Source organism: Canis lupus, chromosome 23 (genome assembly GCF_011100685.1).
Source record: "Canis lupus familiaris isolate Mischka breed German Shepherd chromosome 23, alternate assembly UU_Cfam_GSD_1.0, whole genome shotgun sequence".
Classification (NCBI taxonomy): domain Eukaryota; kingdom Metazoa; phylum Chordata; class Mammalia; order Carnivora; family Canidae; genus Canis; species Canis lupus.
Window position 1 is genome coordinate 50,763,745 of NC_049244.1, and position 16,334 is coordinate 50,780,078.

Genomic DNA, 16,334 nt, shown 5'->3' on the forward strand with positions numbered 1-16,334 from the left:
TTTAGTACCAGAATCACCTACTTCGATATGCTTCGTAAGTGTGTCTGACATTTACCAAACTTGGAGAACCACTGAGTCTGTTTGAATTAAATTCAACTGCAATTAACAGAAATGGTGCCATAAACAAGACAGAAGTTTATTTTTCTTACCTGTTAAGAAGCCCAGAGATAGTTGGTCACTCTAGGGTCAATATCAACCTCTGTGGATTGGGAACCAGGCTCCTTCGACCTTTGTTTCGTATGGCTTCAATTTTTTCCAAAATCATTTCACTGTCCAATTGGCTTCTGGAGCTTCAACTATTATACCTGCATTCTGACAAGCAAGAGGTGGAAGGGAAAAAAATACACACCTTTCCTTTAAGGACTGTCCAGGAATATGCATAGATCACTTCCACTTAATTTCACTGGCCAGACTTGAGACATAAGGCCACACCCTGATGCAAGGGAGGCTGGGAAAAGTAGTCTTAGATTCTGAGTGGCTATGTAGTCAATGAACTATTAGAGGTTCTCTTATGATGGAGGAATTAAGAGGGGTGAATGTTTGGGACAATTAATCTCCATCACACCCAGGAAGGAAGAAAATTTACCTAATTCCTATTTCTACTACTATTTACTACTCCTATTTTGTCCTATTTCGACAAAAGACCTTAGAGAAATTCTCTCTGTAACAGATTTTAGATTCCATAATGAAGGTGACTAAGGCAATGGCTCTTAAACTTTGCTGCACAAGGGAATCACGTAGGGGTCTTAAAAACTACTGATGCCTGGCTTCCTTGTCCAATCATTCTGATTTAATTGGTGTAGAATGGAACCTGGGCATCAGGTATTTAAAAGCTCCCATTGTGATTCTAATGTGTAGCAATGTTTGGGAACAACACTCCTAAATTTTGAGGATCTTCAACCTAAGATCCATTGAGTATGGATTTATTCCATCAATGGCCTTTCTCTGAACTCAAATGCCAGCAGTTGGACTGGTACATGTTCCTGGTATTAAGGTTAGGTATGATCAGGGTAAATCTAATGCCAGCGCTGCAAAAGACAATTCAGAGGGCATGTTCTTCTGACAATAGCCCAGTGACATTTTTATGTACAGAGGAGAACACATTTTAATTGTGGCTATATTTAAACACATGCATTATTTCTGTGTGGCATGAAAATAGCTATTCTGGTTGTGTGTGTGTGTGTGTGTGTGTGTGTGTAGCGGGACTCAGCCCTGATGGTGAATCATCCTTGAGCACAACATTTACATTTCGAACACAAGAACCTATTCAATTCAAATTCGGAGGGCCCTCTCTATTTGGCAGTATGCTTGTCATTTAGAAGCTCAAAATAGCCTTTTAGAAATCCAAACAGTTTTGAGCTAGTTGGCATCTCAAACTATTACTAGCTGTCAGATATTTTATCCATTCAAGCAGATATCGGGCAAAGGTCATATTTTCTTTGAATTGTTAATGCAAGGTCTGTCTTTTAAGTTGAGATGTGAAATGAGGAGAAGAAGAATAAAATAGAAAATTTTCAAAGAAGAAATCTAGATAGGTCATTTCATCCACCTCTTCACCTTCAGATAGAATGACATTAAAACACTGTAAGTAGATGAGAATCTATACTATTTTTATAGTTCTTAAATGACAAGATTGCACAACCCTGTTCTCATTGCACTACATTTCATTGTAACAATTTGCAGCTAGAAAATACTTCTTTGCACTGAACCCAAGAGCTCTGGCCAAGTTAATCCCATTTCCTCCTTGCTAGTCTTCAATTCAGATGGACAACAGCATTCTTCGTGAAATTTTCTCACACACTTGGAAACGATAATTAAATAAGTCTCCAGGTTTCTCTCCTCTAATCTGCATAACCTCCCTTCATATCCTCCTTTTAGTGTTCAAGTGCAATCACCTTCATGGCAATCTTCTCTTAACCATGGGATTCCCAGAATTGTCTGCATTTGGAATCACCTGAGGCACTTCAGCGTCTATTCATGCTGGTGTCCCACCCCAACAGATATGATTTAACTGAAGTATATCCTGAACTTTGGAATTTTTAGAAGATTCCCAAGTAATTCAAAATTGTAGACAAGTTTGGGAATCACTATCTGAACTCACCCTCTTACCCTCACCTCCTTCCTCCTTGCTAATAGACCCTCAATAACAGTCCCAGATTAGGCATCATGATTGGCCTAAACAGTGGTTCCCAGCCCTGGGAACATTAGAATCATCTTCATAGCTTTGACAATAGGAATGCCTGGACCCCACTGATAAACTACAACAGAACATCTACCGTGGGACCCAGGGAAACTGTGCCTTTAAAAAATGCTCTCCAGGGGCAGCCTGGATGGCTCAGCGGTTTAGCACCTGCCTTCAGGCCAGGTCCCGATCCTGGAGACCCGGGACCCAGTTCCACATCAGGCTCCCCGCATGGAGCCTGCTTCTCCCTCTGCCTGTGTCTCTCCCTCTCTCTGTCTCTCTTTGTGTCTCTCATGAATAAATAAATAAAATCTTTTAAAAAAAGTCAATTAAAAAATAAAGCGCTCTCCAGATATTTTTAATCCACCACCAGGTTGGAAGCCATTGGTGGAAAAATCTGATTTAAAGTGTTTTCCAGGGCACTTGGGTGGCTCAGTGGTTCAGCATCTGCCTTTGGCTCAGGTAGTGATCCCGGAGTCCTGGGATCGAGTCCCACATCAGGCTCCCCGCAGGGAGCCTGCTTCTCCCTTTGCCTATGTCTCTGCCTCTCTCTCTGTGTCTCTCATGAATAGTTTAAAATCTTTAAAAAAATAAAAAAGATAGTTGCATGACTCTGAGAGTAAATGCCTCCTTAAACTGTGCCCTAGGCACCTCATCTAGCCTCATCTAGCCTCATCTAGCCTCCACTCTGATTCAGATAAAATTTAACAGCTGGTACCTGTCAAATAATCTTACACAAAACAACCGGTTAGATCAATTAAAATATTAAGTTTTTCAGTGGTTGTTCCAAGTGTCCTAAAGCCAAACAAATTTATCTAGAAATGATGCCACATGCAGCGTGATCTCAATTTGGGGTACGCATCTTGGTATCAGATGACATCAATATCCCTCTGAGTTAAAAAATAACTACCACGCTGATTGTCTCAGTCCCTGTTCACCCACATGAAAACCGGAATGTGATCCTGTGAGAAAAGAATTTAATTAGGTGAGTCAATGGGTGTCAGCTGGCACGGTGGCGGCAGAACCGAGGACTAGGATCCTCGTGCAACTACTAAGGAGTCAAGTAGCTGTTACTCGAATTAAAAGTGGAAACTAGTAGGTGTTTGTAAAAATGTGTCGAGCTTGGCTATTCCTGCTTCCCAAAGCGTTTTAGGACAAACATATGCAGCGGTCTCCCAGAAATAGAAGTGTGGGTAACTCAACCCAAAGTTGTGGTTCCTGTGTCCAGCCTGTGTTGGGTGGTGCGTCAGCAGAATGAACGGTGAAGAATCTCAGTGGGCTGACATTCTGGAGCTTCCTCAGAATGCCTTGTTCGGGTTGGCAGGGAAGTAGGGGGGCTGGCCAGGCAGACAAAGGGGAGTCTGCAGGTTGAGGCAACACCCACGGCTAGGACTAGAGCTTTAGATGGACCAGTTCCACTCCACATTTCAGGACTCTGACTTTTGCTTTCATAGGTGTAGCACTGATGGAGACAGCTGGTGGCCAGTAGCAGGAGGACAACCTCAGCCAAGGGACCTATAAAAGGGCCCTCTTGTCATACCCTACCCCTTGCTGCGGAGGTGATATTAGAGCCCTTCTCAGCTTAGTGTGGCTTGTGGGTGCTCTAGTATCAGTTCGGAAAATATTTAACAATTTGTTGTTAAAAATAATGACTACTCTTTCCGGTCTGATGTGTGCTAGACCACTCCAACTGACTCCTTTTTGCTCTGTGACTGTCTCAGATTTAGGGCAGTAGGACTCTATGACCTGTACCTTATTGCAGGGATGGGTTATGGTCCTACCTGTGAACTGAGAACTGAGTAATTGTTGTCTTAAGGCTGTTTCCCTACTTCCTTTTCTGACAGTCTTCAGGCAGGTAAGGAGGCACTCAGCAGCAACTGGCAAACTGGACCTGGATTAAATCAACACCTGAATGTGTCAGAAAGTTTGGATGGAGTCCAAAATGTGTTTGCCAGCCAGAATGACTAAGAACCCACACCTGGTGCCAGAGTGCAACACAGACCTGCCAGCGCACTTGGACAGATCTGCGGTGCTCACTGGAATCCATGGTCCTGGTACAGGAAGTCCCAGGTGACTCTGCCCCCAAAGTCACACTCCTTCAAATACAAAGGTTGGGTGTTTTTATGAGATGCATCCTGAAGTATGAAGAGAAGAAATGACATAATGTCTGGGATTTGCTTTAAGAATATTTAAATATAAGAACTTCAAAGAAAAAAAAAGAAGTGATACAAAAGGCTAGATGAAATGTGGCAAAACTGGGATTATTATTGAATCATGATATGGGGTAAATAGGGATTAATTATGCTATTTTTTCTAATTTTGTATATTTGAACACTTTCATAGTTAAATCTGTTTAAGAAGCTAAATTGATCTTTATAAACCTCATAAAGCTTGTTTGCAATGAGTCTATGCATAGCTTTGCATAATACCCACTTCTTTGAGATGACCGCAAGAAATAGGGAGCCCAACTATATGGAATCTGGATTGTCCTTTCCACCCAGTCCCAACAACCCCTCGCCTGTGCTCAGGACCCTTATTTTGCAGTAAAAAGATGGCAGGTCTGGGGCTCAAGAAATCTGGGTGCAAGTTCAGTCTGTTCATTAACAATGAGACCTTGGATAAATCGCTTGCTCTGCAGCTTCTTTCCTTCCTCTGTAAACTGGGGATGATCCTGTAATAACACCACCCTTGTGGGTTATTGGAGGATCATATGAAATCAGGTACCTTGTGAAGTGTTAAGGAAGTGTTGTCAGCACCAGCAGCATGACCTTGGATCAGATGGCCAAGTGCTCTGACCTCAGAGTCCTCAGTTATGAGGGCAGAGAGTACAACATTCCCAAGGCTGTGGGAGAACCACCCAGGAAACTTATACAGCTGGTTCTGCTTTGCAGCCTAGTTGGGGGACAGCTGAGTTAAGTAATGGCAGTAGTCCTTTCATGTTCTAGCAGTGAAATGGCTGTTGGGGGATTAGGAGTCTACTGTGCCAACTTACGTTGACAGCTAGGTACAGGTCACAGTTTGGGGGTAATTTCATGGTGATAAACAGTTAAAGAGAACCATAATATCTGCAATAATGAGGAGGAAATCTGAACTGGTCTGAGGTGAACCAAGATCTTTATAGCTAGGAGTAGGCACACAAATTAAGAGAGTGGAGGGGGTCAGCTGTTCTGCTCAAGCAGCTATTACATGACTGGTAAGGGACTTTCCTGAGCTACCTGGGAGAGCTTATAAGCAGGAGAGCAACTGCCTCAGGTGAGAGCAGCACCCATAATTTCTACAGTCTTGGGGACCTTTGGGGTGTCTAGTTTAGATAGCAGGGCCACATGTGGGAGGGTGGCCTTGTAATCCTGGCTCTAGGCCTATGCCTTCTTCACTGGTAGGCCCATGAGATTGGCTGCCCACCATGCCCATGCCCATCTAACTGGCTATCTATCTGCTTTTCTTTGCAGAATATTCCAACATTTGTGCATACTTGTTTCCAAGTTGTTTTTCCCACATTCTGATTTCAGAATTCTTGTTTGTCTCATGTGAAGAACAATCTAATTCAGTATTTGTTGACTGCTTGTTATGTTCAAGCCCTTGTGCTACTGACCTCAGATGTTATAAACGAGAGGAAAAAGGAGGTTTCTCCTTAAAGCCCCAATCTAATGTGGGGAAGGAGTAGGGACTACTAAGATAAGCACACAGGTAATCCCAATATACAAAGAATCTGGCAAGCTCCACAAGAATAGTGGGTCATGAAAAGATTTTAAGGAGAATGGTCATATTCCAAAGACTTGATGGAGAAAATTTATTAGAGATGGGTCTTGAATGGGAACTACATTTCCTAGAGGCAGAGAAGGATGGGAACAATACTTGGGGAAGAGGAGGCACAAAGGCACAGAGGTAGGAAAAGGTGGTACGTGTTTGGAGAACAGCAAGCAGTGCCATTTTGTCTGCAACCTGGAATGAGTAGAAAACCAAGAGGACACGGATTCAGGCTGGGGCCATTAGGAAAAGGCACTTACTTCAATTTTCTAAACAATAAGGGCCCCTGAAGGTTTTTGAGAAAAGGCCAGAGATGAGTACTTCGAGAATATTGACTTAGTGCCAGTGTGCAGACTGGAGAGCCAGACGGACCAAGCTACGTAGTATGGAGAAGACAAGAGGCTGCTGGCCCTCAGATAGGCCACAGAGGCCACAGAGGCCACCACATGCTGGTACACAGAGTCCAGGAAACCATGGAGTCAGGCTAAGGAGGAGAGGTCTCGAGGTATTATTCTTAAGACTCCACTTTTTCTGAGGTAAAAAGCTCTCTGTTTTAGACATACCCTTGAGGTCTGGAGAGGTCAACATTTTCCTGTCATACACTGGAAAGACAAAATCAAGTTTTCTTCCCAAGTTGATCTTTCAAAACTGACAAATTCACTTTCTTCTAATATCCATAGCTGTTCCACTGGGATCCATAAGAAAAAACAAAAGTGGTTGAGTTGAAGGCCAGAGTAGCCTGCCTTCCTTGTGCCTTAGAACTTCTACACAGCCCCGAGTATGAATGATTTTATTCTTTCATGTAACAGTTTCCTTCCTCCTCCCGCTATGCTCTCATTTCTATTCCTCCCTGCTTTTCACAGCACCTGTGAGGTCTCCTGCTTGAATGGCTCCATCCCTCCAACATCCATCTTGCTGCTTCCCTCTATACTCCTCCTGCTCCAAATCACCATCTCCCACTTCAGCCACTGTAAGGACCTCCTCACTGTCTGCTTATGCTCTTGTACCTTTCCTGGCCCCACTCTTCAAGCCACAGCCAGATAGATATCCACAGTGGTCCTTTCCAGAGTGAAGTAACACCATATGATTATCTCATTTCAACCCTCCAACCAGCCTATATGGTCCTTCATGACCCAGCCCCTGGCTCCCCCCTTTCCCTTGTTCTGCAGCTACTCTGGCCTCCTTGCTATTCTCATACCCACCAAGCATGTGCCAGGTTCAGGCCTGGCCCTTGCGTTCCCTCTACCTGGAATATTCTCCCTATTTTTATGGCCCACTGCTCACTTTAGGATTCTGTTAATGCCACCTCTTCAGAGAAGCCTTTTTGGACCACCATGTCATGATCTATTAACTTACCTTGCTGTGTTTCTCTTGGTAGCACTGTGGACTACAATCAATCTTTGTGTGATGTGTGTCTTCTCCCAGAAAATGTAAGCTCCATCAGGACAGGGTCTCAGTTTTGCCTGCCTCTATTTGTTCAGGGCCTGGAAAAAAAGCCAGGTTCTCAATAAATACTTGCTGAATGAATGAATGTAGATATCTTCTCTCTAGAAAACACTTTCCTTTAGCTCTGTTTCTGTTTCTTGGTTCTCATTTGCTTTGGTCTTTGAAGGTTTTAACTTAACAAAATTTAAAACTTAACAAAACAAGGGGCCTTGCCCCTTGACTGGCATGGAACTAAATATTTCTCTTCTTCCATCTCACATCATTTACAATACTTCCATGGACTCCCAAAATTTAAATTTGCTCCAAGATTTACTCCTTACTCTCCTTTTTTTCCTTTCCCTCTCTCTTCATCTCTTATCTTTGTGCAGATGATGACCTAATATTATTTTCAGCCTAGACCTCTGTAAACTCAGTCCTTCCAGTGCCTAGTGGGTATCCTAATGGCACCTCATATTTCATATACTTAAAAATTTCTTCCTCCTCCTCACCTTTCTATGTGCTAATAGTACCACTATTTCCTTGGCTCCTAAGTTAGAAGTCTTAGAATCATTTTTTATTCCTCCTTCAGACCTTCTTTCCTCTTTCACCAATATTACTGGATCTTCCTTCTAAATGGCTCTTAACTCTAATTATTTCCATCCCCACAACCACCACCCTCGTATGACCATTGCCTGCCTGGCCAGAAGTACCCTGACCTGTTTGATGTTCCCTTCCTGCTTGTAGGCCCTTATCTGAGCCACCCCCCTACCCCATCTCCGCATCAAAAAGTCCCTGTAGGCTCTGTTCCAGCAAGCGTCAACTCACTGATGACCACGCATTTCCTGTGCCAGTTTGGCTTTTTGCTTGTCCCTGCACTGCCCAAGGCTTTCAGTCCTGCTCTTAACTGAATGTCTAGAGGCCACATGGGCCAGACCCACTCATATCAGAGCCTAGGCCCCAGCTCCCATTTCTTGGGGAATGAAGTTTAAGCTTACCTCTTCACCAGCAGCCTGTTTCCATTCTCCCTTCCTAATTCCTAGCTTCAAATAAAAGAATCATTTTTGAAAGAGTTGCTTTTAAGCCTTGTCTACCCTACTAAAAAATTAATGGCTCTCTCTTTCCTATAGAATGAAGACAAAATTCCTCAGCTTCAAATTCAAGTTTGACTGTGGTCTACATTTTTAGCCATAGGATTCCTAAAATAGGCCTAAGACACAAATGCTTAGAGGGGCTGGGAAGGTAATGGGAGTGAATATATGGGTCCTGTATAACACAGTGAGGAGTGGTGGAGACTGTGGCAAACTGGAGCGTCTGCGCCCAGCTGTTTAAAGAAAAGAGCTAGCTGTTGGCATACAGAAATTTGAGCCTAGGATTGCCAGATGTTCTGAGTATTCCACAGAAACTGGAAATCTGAGGTTTTAGGCCAAATTTCTGGAGTTCATATGTATGTGTGTGTATGTATGTACATACATACACACACATACATATACATACACATAACTATACATGGTCTAATACATATATACCATGTATATACCAGTAATACATATTATGCCATATGGTATAAGACATATATATATATTTCATGTGAGTGAATACATACACACACATACACATATATATGTGTGTGTGTGTATATATATATATATAATGATAATGAATGACTATGGTACAGTGGTCTAATACACACACACACACATATGAATTAATATGGTACACTGCAAATCATATCTGCAGGCTGGATACAACCACAGAGTTACCAGTTTGGAATTCGGCCTCTATATCTCCCAAACCAGCCAAAATCTCTGAGCCTACACTTGTTAAAACAATAATAATAGCAATAAGCAAGTGTTAGAACAGTGTTACAGATTGAGTTCCAAACTAAGACCTTATCCTTGGTGTAATCAGAAGGAGAATTAGAATGGTGGTAATTTTCTCAGGATGTGACTCAGAGGCATTTGCTGCCCTGTCAACATACAATTTAAAGCCATCCTGTAGCACCAGCAGCAATAGCCCAGTTTATGAAAGCACAGACACAGCATTTCCCACCCTGGTATAAGGTATATGAGAAATGCTTGTTGGAGTACATAGATAGCATTTCTAGAGACCTGTAAGTCACCATTCTTCAGAGTCTGTGTTCCAAACATTTGTTTATCAAGGTTTTCTGTTTTCAACATGGTCCCAGAAGCAATGATATAAATAGAACCACAGAAGCCATACTGCCAATGGATTACTTTATATTTGCAATGAAAAAGAGTAGCAAAGAAGGCTGTTGCAAATATACTGGTGTGCTGCTTCAATCCCACAAACTTCCTTTGCCCTAGTGGCCCTGGTCAGAAATAAACCTCTAGTAGGCAGGCCTTCAAAGAGGAGCATGGACACAAGGGTGATTGAGAAGAGTGTTTAATAGCATGATTTCTGAAGTCCCTCTAATCACACACTCTGGACTTTTCATTGGCATTGTCCCAGGAATGGCCTTTCTTTGAGCCTGGGGGCTTTGGGGTTTGGCTTGAAGTAAAGAAGGGAAGGGCATGAATGTGGGGAATATCCTTCCAGCTGTCCTGGAGCTGAAAGGAGCAACAGGACAAGGCAGTTTTCCTTCTTGACAAGGATGTTAGTGCAATGAGGTTGAGAGTGGGAAGGGAACGACATCAGGAAATGTCTCTTAACTTATTTTTTATTTAGGTCAAGGGTCCCCCTCAACCCCCCACTCCTCCCAGGCCTGTCTCTCCCCAGGAGCAGGCTGGAGACATTGCCTTTACATAGTATTTCACTCCTCCAGAAGTTCAGCAAGTACAGCTGACAGCACCCCAGGGGACTCCTACCATTTCCTCAGTCTCCAGGGAGATGCCTCCTGAATGAAAGGATCTAAAAAGAGACACACACACATTTATATACACGCCTTCCTGTTCTCTCAAGCACCAGAATATTTTCTGCTCTGTGCTCCCACACTCCACAGCCTCATTATCTTCTGAGATTTTTCTCTCCTTCCTCATACCACTGCCTCTGCAACCACCCCCACCACACACACAGTTTCCTCTGTTATCTCTGAAGGCTAGGAGAACTACTGAGAAGAGAGGAGTGTTTCTAGAGCTTTATCTTCCTCAGTTCCGCCTCAGCCTCAATGTGTGAATACTAGGAAAGCTGTTCCCGGAAGTGTTGGAGGGCATATCTCTCTTTCCCCACCCTGTTCACTACCCCTCAACCCCCCTCCCTATTGATCACTGAGCCTATCACTCATTTCAAAGCTTCTGTTTAAACCTTTCTTCAGTCAAGACAGCCACAAAAACTTCAAGCTCCTTTTCCTCCTTCTCCCTCTCCTACCCTTTGCTCCACTCTTCCATCCCCCTAGTTCAGGAGACTGGGCTGGTTTTTCTATTTTTTCCCATTGATGAGACTTAAAGCTAAAAGTAAGACAACACAGGTGTTCTACATTTGTTTGTAAACAATATTTTACCTTTTTTTTTTTTTTAAAAAAAAAGATTTTACTTTTTATCCATGAGAGACACAGAGAGATGCAGAGAAAGAGGCAGAGACACAAGCAGAGGGAGAAGCAGGCTCCATGCAGGGACCCTGACATGGGACTTGATCCTGGGTCTCCAGGATCACGCCCTGGGCTGAAGGCGGCGCTAAACCCCTGAGCCACTCGGGATGCCCTATTTTACTTTTTTTTTTTTTTAAGATTTTATTTCTTTATTCATGAGAGACACAGAGAGAGGCAGAGACGCAGGCAGACGGAGAAGCAGGCTCCATGCATGGAGCCCAATGTAGGACTCGTCCCGGGACCCTGGGGTCACGCCCTGGGCCGAAGGCAGCCGCTCAACCGCTGAGCCACCCAGGCATCCTTATTACTATCTAAATAATATACTAAATGACTTTCTTCAACCTCCAAGCCTCTCCTCAGGTGAAGCACTTTTAAATATAATGCAGTGGCTCCAGCTGTTAATCTGAAAAGTACAATAAAAACACTACGAGAGCTCTTCCGCCATCATTGGCACCGTCCTTGGCACAACTCGCTCAGTGGCTCTGCCTGAGAGAATCCACCGCCCCCCACCACCTGGCAAACCTCACAGCAGACGGGATCCGGGCCATGATGGACAAGAAGGCCAGCATCTGAAACATGTCTATCATTGCCCACGTGGACTACGGCAGATCTACGCTGATGGACTCACTGGCGTGCAAGGTTGGTATCACTGCCTCGGCCTGCGCTGGGGATACCTGCTTCACAGATGCCTGGAAGGGCGAGCAGGAATGCTGCATCACCAAGTCAAGGGCCATCTCCCTCTTCTATGAGCTCTCAGAGAACAACTTGAACTTTATCAAGCAGAGCAAGGATGGCTGCAGCTTTCTCATCAACCTCATCAATTCCCCCTGACATGTGGACTTCTCCTAGGAGGTGACTGCCACCCTCCATGCCACCGGTGGTGCCTTGTGGTGATGGACCATGTGTCGTGTGTGTGTGTGCATGTGGACACATGCAGACAAAGATGGTGCTGTGGCAGGCCATTGCTGATCATAGCAAGCCTGTGCTGATGATGAACAAGGTGGACCGGGCTCTGTTCAAGATGTAACTGGAACCTGAGCAGCTTACCAGCCTTCCGGAACATTGTGGAGTGTCAATATCATTTCCACCCATGGGGAAGGGGAGAGTCGCGCCGAGGGCAACAACATAACCCACCCTGTACTTGGGACTGGTGGCTTTGGGTCTGGACTCCATGGTTGGGCCTTCACCTTGAAGCAGTTTGTAGAGACATATGTGGCCAAATTTGCTGGACGTGATGAAGAAGCTGTGAGGCGACCGGTATTTTGAACCAGGCCCTGGCAAGGATTTGGCAAGTCAGCACGAGGCCTGATGGCAGGAAGGCACCACAGCTGTTCTGTCAGCATCTCTCAGGTGCTTCAAGGTGCTTGACGCAACCATGAGCTTTAAGAAAGGGCAGACAGCAGGCTGATTGAAAAGCTAGACAGTGAAGACCAAGACCAAGAAGGCAAACTGCTCTCAAGGCTGTGATGTGCTGCTGGCTTCCTGCCAGGGATGCTCTGCTGCCAATGATCACCATCTATCTGCTCCATCTGCTGTGATCTCCTGCACGAGGGGCCCCTGGCAACGAGGCAGTCTGGGCATTATAAGCTGTGACCCCAAAGGCCCCCATATGATGCACACTTCCAAAATGGTGCCCACCTCTGACAAAGGTCAGTTCTACACCTTCGGCCATGTGTTCTCAGGTCTGATGCTCACTGGCCTGAAGGTCAGGATCATGGGGTCCAACTACACCCCTAGGAAGAAGGTGGACCTGTACCTGCAGGCCATCCAGAGAATGATCCTGGTAACTGGCCGTTACGTGGAGCCCATCAAAGATGTGCCTTGTGGGAACATGGTGGGTCTGGGAGGCGTGGACCAGTTCCTGGTGGAAGACTAGCACCACCAACACGTGCAAGTCATAAGGTTCAGCCTGAGCCCCACTGTTCAGGTCACTGTGGAGGCCAAGAATCTGGTGGCCTCCCCTTCCCAAGCTAGTGGAGGGTCTGAAATAGCTGGCCAAGTCAGACCCCATGGTGCAGTGCATCACAAGGAGTCAGGGAGCACACCATTGCAGAGGCTGAGGAGCTACACCCGGAGATCTGTCTGAAGCACCAGGAAGAGGAACACGCATGCATTCCCGTCAAGAACTCTGACCCCATAGTCTCCTACTGCAAGACTGTCAGTGAGAAGTCGAATGTGCTGTGCCTGCCCAAGTACCCCAACAAATGCAATCAGCAGTACATGAAGGCATGGCCCTTCCCTGAGAGTCTGGCCGAGAATATAAATGGGCAGGACGGCCACCCATCAGGAGCTCAAGCAGCAGTCCCACTATCTGGCCGAGAAGTGTGAGTGAGATGTGGCTGAGGCCCATGTGATCTGGTGCTTCAGGCCCGATGGCACTGGCCCCATCGTCCTCACTGACATAACCAAGGGTGTGCAGTACCTCAGTGAGATCAGGATAGCACGGTAGCTGGCTTCCTGTGGGCCACCAAAGAGAGGGCTCTATGTGAGGACAACATGTGTGGTGTGTGCTTCGATGTCCTTGATGTGACCCTGCATGTGGACACCATCTACCTCAGAGGTGGCCAGATCATCCCCGCTGCCCAGCACTGCCTCTACACCAGTGTGCTGACTGCCCAGGCCTGGCCTATGAAGCCAGGAGATTGTGGCTAAATCTAAATCTCTTGTGGAGATTTAGTGTCCAGAAGAAGTGGTTGGTGGCATCTACAGTGTCCTGAACAGGAAACGGGGTCACATCTTTGAGGAGTCCCAGGTGACTGGCACCCCATTTGTTGTAAAGGCCTAACTGCCCATGAATGAGTCCTTTGGCTTCACAACTGACCTGAGGTCCAGCACTGGTGGTCAGACCTTCCCCCAGTGTGTTTTTGACCACTGGCAGATCCTGGTTCAACAACACCAGCCACCCTAGCCAGCTGGTGGCAGAAACAAGCAAGCATAAAGGCCTGAAGGGAGGCATCCTGGCCCTGGACAACTTCCTGGATAAACTGTAGGCAGCCTTCCCTGTAGCCAACCACCCTCGGTGGGACTCAGCATAGCCCCTGCACCCGGCCGATGATCAACCACAGCAACATTCTCCATGACACCTCAAGACTGTTCAGACAGTGACACTCCATCTGACAGGTTCTGGGGCCCACTCAATGTCATCACTCAATGTGAATACTTGATGCCACTTCTTACAATATTTATTTCAAGATTTCAGAGGGAAGAGAAATGCCCGGGGGGACTTATTTGGCTGGTGGGAATGGAGAAGTGGGATGGAACACTCAACACATTTTTTTCCATTTCAGAAACTCAAATGTCAGAAAAAATAATAATAATGCATTAAGAGGTTTATTTGGGTAAATGGCGTAGTGGATTTTCCCCCAGAAAGGGGGAAGGAACAAGCAGTAGACCTTTCTCTTTAGAGAAGAGATACCACACATGTTTGCTAGAAGGCAGGAAACTTCATGCAGTGTCACAATGAGCACCTCCAGCTGTGTTAGTGCCACTGGAATAATATATTTGACATGATGGTGACAAAAAACAAAAAGACCAAAAAAAAAAAAAAAACCCACTGTGAAAGTATTCAAAAATCCAGAAACATAGATAAAATTGTGTATTTATTGTACTTGTTTAGATTAACAATTAAACCCACTATTTTATTTTATTTTTATTTTTAAGCCCACTATTTTAAATGGAGAGATTCCTCACCTGAAATGTAGTTGTAGTTGAAAGCAGAAATATGTTTCTTCGGTGCTGACATTACAAACACACTACATATTTCCCTGTGACTTAAAAAATTTAACAAGCGGACAATATGATTAGTACACATTCCCCAGTCTTTGGAGCTAAATGGATTAACAAAAGAGCTATTTATCAACACATAAATCCTCCCATGTGGATGACCATTCCAAATTCAGAGTAAGTTTATAATATATTTATAAACCAAAAATAAAGATGATTTTGAATTTTGCATTTTAATGGAATCCTGGAGACTCCAATGAGAAGCCAAGTAGAAAAAGGTCATAGTGTCCTATTTCTCCTTTTCTTTAAAAATGGAATTCCTTTTACATAAATATTCTATCTGTATTACACAATAAATCTAAATAAGAGAGAACTTGTGCTCAGAATCCTGTCACCTCAGCAAAACTAACTTTTCATTTGACCCTGCTCCCTTCTAATTCTGGTGAATAATTGGAATGAGTGCATTCTCCCATTTTCAGTTAATACTATTTGAGAAGCATGTTCCATGCTGCTATGTAGTCTTTGTAATTTGAATTTTAATAGCTACACCATATTTTTAATTATTCCCCAGTTGCTGGCATTTATTTTGTAATCTTTTCCATAATAATTAATACTGTGGCCAATCTTCATTTATTTAGCTTTTTTTCCTTATGGATTATTTCTTCAGAATACATTCTATGAGGTAGGATTAAATAAAGGGCAAAAGCCCGGATGTGAAGAGGTTTTTATTTCACTCAGTGTCCAAGGGGCTCTAGGGACTCCACCCATGGCCTCCCACCTTTTCCATCAGAGACAGACAGTTCTCTATCAGAGGTATATCAAGTGGCTACATTCCCCTTCTAGAATACTGGGACAAGCTGAGAGTCCATTTCAGAAAAATACAGGCTTAAATACTATGACCTTAAACCCATATGAGCTTGCTATATGTTGCTACCAAATGATTCTCAACAAAAAGTAAAGCCAGCACTTTCAGATTATAACAATTTTGCTGGGGGAAAAAAAAGTGACCAAGGAGTGACATTTAGAAAGTTGTATGTCCTATTAATAAATGTAAAATGGTTTTCATTGTTTTAATTTGCATTTCTTTTATAAATTAGTGAGATTGAACCAGTTTTCATATATTTACTAGTGATCTCCTCTTGAATGAAGTGTTTCTTTCCCCAATTCATTTACTAGTAAGGACTTAATACTTTTATATATTTTATATAATATAGATTTTAAGCATTTTAAATACATGCTAATATTTTCCAGTTTATTTTTTAAATATAATTCTAACATTGTGTTAATAAGCTATAACCACCTCCAATTCTCATAGTATTGCTTCAGAAAGCTTTGGATATAGACTTTGGTTCAAAGGGCAACTTGATTCATATAAATCACTAACATACCTGTTTTCAGAGACAGTAACACAAAATTGTCAAGGGTTGGGATTTTTACAACAAGCCATGATTAAATTATAGAAATATCTTTGGTCAATGCCAAATTTATGTTGTAACTTTTTTTTTCCTGTACCATATAAACAGAATAATCAATGTAGTCTGGGATTTCAGGGAACCTCAATGTAGGTAATGAGGTTGGGGCCTTTGGAACGTGGAGAGAGAGGAGCTGGGCTTTCTTGGGATGACATGAAATAAGGTCATATGGTTTGGAGTAGACAGATGACATATGGACTGGGAAGAACTAAGTTAAGAGGAGTTTCTCTCTTTTCTGCCT

General features: G+C 43.8%; 1 pseudogene; it reads left to right on the forward strand.

The window, feature by feature from the left end:
* The first annotated feature begins 4,142 nt into the window (after positions 1 to 4,142).
* On the forward strand, positions 4,143 to 15,913 carry LOC100685126 (annotated as a pseudogene).
* Positions 15,914 to 16,334: the final 421 nt, after the last annotated feature.